Consider the following 4,295-nt stretch of genomic DNA (forward strand, 5'->3'; position numbering starts at 1 on the left):
TGTTTAGAGCCATTTCTGATACCAGTACGCCTTCTTTTTACGCTTACAAGCTTCTCTCACTTCATCATGTCACCAAGATGTTCGCTTTTTCCAATACTTACACACAGTTGTTCCTGGGGAATCCCTTGCTGTTTCTACTGCAGCATCCCTGTATGCCACCCATTCTCTTTCTATATCCTGAACATGCTTTTGTCCAATGTTCAGAACTTCTCACTTATCATATCTATGAATTTCTGTCCAAGTTCCTCGTCCTGGAGATTTTCTATGCTTATTCGTTTGCAGCCAGATTTCACTTTCTCTAACCCAGGCCCAGAGATACTTCTTAGTTCACTACAGATCAGATAGTGGTCTGTATCATCGGAAAATCTGCGAAAAATCCGTTCATTCCGAACAGATTTTCTGAATTCGAATTCGGTTATAATATAGTCGTTTACGGATCTCGTGCCTCTACCCTCCCATGTATAGTGGTGAATAGTCTTATTCTTGAAGAATGTATTCGTAAGTGCTTAAACCATACTAGCACAGAACTCCATCAAACTCTTCCCATTAGTATTAGCTTCAAGATCTTCCCCGCGTTCACCAATCACCCTTTCGTATCCTTCAGTTTTATTTCCAACACTCGCATTGAAATCGCCCATTAGCACTATCCTATCTTTGCTGTTCACCCTGACTACGGTGTCACTCAATGCTTCATAAAACCTGTCAACTTCATCCTCATGGACACCCTCACATGGCGAATACTCTGAGACAGTTCTCGTCCTAATTCCTCCAATTGCTAAATCTAACCACATAATTCATTCATTTACGTGTTTAATAGAAACTATGTTGCGTGCAGTAGTATTCCTGATGAACAGCCCTACCCCACCCTCTGCCCTTCCTTTTCTAACACCCGTAAAGTACACTTTATAATCTTCTGTCTCTTCCTCGTTATACCCCCTTACCCGAATATTGCTTACACCTAGAACATTCAAATGCATTCTCATTGCTGACTCAGCCAGTTCTACTTCATTTATCCCATAAGCCTTATTAATATTTATAGCTCCCCATCTAATTCCACTTCGTTCTCTAAGTTGTTCCAAAGAGTCCCTCGCCTTTTAAATGGGAGTGGGATTTCGTTTTTTCCCATAGGTCCGAGACTTGCTTAAAATGTTCTAAGCTCGGTAAATTCATGAAGCAGGATGCTACCCTACTTACACATAGTCCAAGTGAGAATCTCTCCTCTATCGGGTTAGGGACTACGGTGGATTGTATAGTCCTAGCCGCCTGTGCACAAGGAGGTCTATGACTCATAATATGTTCGAGATGCCCACTCCCATTCCGTAGCAACTGGTATCCGGATTCTAAGGAGGACTTACTAGGCCACTCAGCCGGTGCCCATGGTTCATGAACTAGGACGTGACTACAGTAACCCACACCATGAACAATTCTAATTATATTTCAGAAATTTGCAAGGAATTCCTGGTATAAATCAACTAAGTTTATGAAAGGCATTCTTGACTGATAGTTAGACACAACCTAAATTATTCAATATTTCTGGCCAATGTTCTGTCTTTGCGTATCAAATTTAGAATGCTTTACAGCAGAAAATAGGTTGCTATTTACAATAGGATCGTAATAGTAATAATGGAGGAACATTTCATTTTTGCTTATCTCCACACCTGTTCGACCGTGGAACGAAGGCAAACTCTGCAAGCGCACTATAAATAAAAAATGTTCTTTACTAACCTCAGCCAGTCTCGCCCAGAGCTACTCAACTTAAGTCTGGGCACGTACCGGACGGTGATCTGCTGTGGTCACAACCTTCATATGTCTCTTTATGACGTCATTACTCTACAAGAAGTAATCTGCTACATCAACAGGCCACGGTTCGTGTCTTGAAAATCCCCAAGGGGCCATTAACTCTCAGAACTAATGTTTGCAAGTGGAACAGATTTCTTTTATCAGATTTCAGTTGCTTGTTCTACAAGTGTGTATGAGTTAAGAGTTAAACGTATTTGACGGACGTGGCGATGGTGAATTCTCTTGTTGCTTTAAAGAGAAGACAACAATATCCACGAAAGGTAGATTGAAGGAGACAAGGGAGAGGTCCCGTTCATGGGAGAAAGGCGGTAAGGGTTCAGGAAAAGGATAGAAATAAAAACTCACTGTTGCTCAGAAGTTAATAATATAATGTCACGGTTAGGAGAGAACAGTCGCTGACCAAAGTAGATTGTGCGGGATTACATTTTGTACCGGACGCACTACGAGTCTCCTATCAGAAAAGCTAGCATAATGTTATTTATAATTATGAAAGACTTGTTTGAGTGCTCGCCAAGATTACATCCATATACAAAAAACTCGCAAACGATCGTATAACTCTCCTTTTTCTTCCTCCTCGTCTGGTGCCGTCACCCAACAGACGTTTTGCGATCATCATGGAGTAAGTCTCCCTGTTCACGTTTCACGAAGCAGGTATTTTATAAGCACTGAACTTGTGAAAAATGAATGTACTTTCGAGTGAGAAGATTTAATTTAATTTACCTTCTTTGGATGGATTTCATTATTTTCGATGTTATGTGCATTCCATATTCACTGCTGAAGTTAAATATTCACATAGCAAAAATGTACACGTTTTTAGTCGATGTAGAACTGAATACACAACTGGTTCATAATCGAAGAATGAAACACTATTTATCATTGTAAAAACTCAATCGTTAGGAAATTTTGCCATATTAAACAACCATCGGGTCCAAGGTTTACTGAAGGAAATGACATTTAATATTTTAATATTTTGTTAATGAATTAACATGTGAAGTTTTGGATGCATATACAAGCATATGATTTGAAAGGGTAGTCAGTGTCAATTAGATGCGGTTGAATGATCGTTATGACGTTGATTACAACAATTATAGGCCTATATCTCTAACGATGGTTATGTCTCATTTACCGTGAACCTGAACTAATCTGATTAAGGCTGGGGTATCGAGAGAAAATTCAATATACATGCCGATGAGATAAACAGTTAAGCACACGAATACCATCATCAAATAATTAGCCTGGAAATGCGTGTTAATGTCGATACTTCTTCGTTGGGTAATAGCAGATTATTACCGGTAAATAACCCATGTATTATCTATCATTCATGTTTATCATCAAGCAGAAAATATATACCCCTTTTACCACCCTAAAAAGAACAATACTTAAAGAGCGACACAGTAGTACATTTTTTAACCTTTAATTGTTCATTATTCCGTAAAATTTTCATTATTCCGTAAATACATAGCTAAGGAGTGAATATGTAGGAATTGTGGGTGTGCCAGGCATTAAGGTGTATGGGGGAGGAGTTAGAGAGTTTAAGGGAGATAATTAGGATTCTTCACAAGACAGGAAGGATCTAGGCCTCCCTCAAACAATGGACAGGATACAGTAGGTGTAAACGAAGGATGGGAAGGAAACGGGGGAATTGTGCCAGACAGGTGGTCTGATGTTTCAAGCGCAAGGAGATTGAGGACTAAATGCTAAATTCAGTATCAGAATTCAGGAGAGGTGTCTGTGGGAAATCGGTAAGAGTCACTGCGGGAGGAACAACGGAGGAAAAGTGAGGATTAAGGAACTGTTGCTGAGAAGTTCGGAAGTAGGATGAAAGGAAAAGGTAGGAAAATACAGTTAGAACAGGGTCATGGGGGAAGAAAAGAGGAGGAATTATCTTCTGCAGCCATCAGGTAAGATAGGATTGGCCAGGAGGGGAGGAGATCAAATGAGCTGTGTAGGGTTGAGGCTCTGGTCATGGGGAATTCAATTGTTCATGTGGGGAAAGTGTGTTGAGGAAATAGAGCCAAGGTAGAGTGATATCCAGGAATTAGGTTAAGGCAGATGTTGAGGAAAGTAGAAGGAGGAGGGAAAGGAGAAGGTGGTAGTGTTTCACGTTGATACCAACAATGTAGGCCTAAGGCAAACAGGTATAAGTACCAACATACTTGGGGATGTGTGGGATCTGGTAAATGCAGCACGGGTAAAGATTAAGGAAGCGGAGATTTTTATCAGTGGGATACAGTTTAGGAGGGGTACTAGCTGGAAATTGTTTGGAGATTTTAATGAGACTATGGGGTATATATGGGAAACTGGGAGTGAGAATTCTGGATTCTAATCGGTAGGTAGAAGATGGGTATCTGCTCTCTGATGGCCTTCATTTAAACCGCTGTGCTACGTATAAGTTATTAAGTTTGTTTAGAAGGGCTATAGGGAGATACATTCAAGTAAACGGGGTGTTCTAGTGAGCGGTGATATGGGTACAGGGATCCACAAGTCATGTAGGG

General features: G+C 40.4%; 1 pseudogene; it reads right to left on the bottom strand.

The window, feature by feature from the left end:
• Positions 1-200: 200 nt before the first annotated feature.
• LOC136874444 (craniofacial development protein 2-like) lies at positions 201-977 on the bottom strand (annotated as a pseudogene).
• Positions 978-4,295: the final 3,318 nt, after the last annotated feature.

This window comes from Anabrus simplex, chromosome 5, assembly GCF_040414725.1.
Source record: "Anabrus simplex isolate iqAnaSimp1 chromosome 5, ASM4041472v1, whole genome shotgun sequence".
Taxonomy (NCBI): Eukaryota; Metazoa; Arthropoda; class Insecta; order Orthoptera; family Tettigoniidae; genus Anabrus; species Anabrus simplex.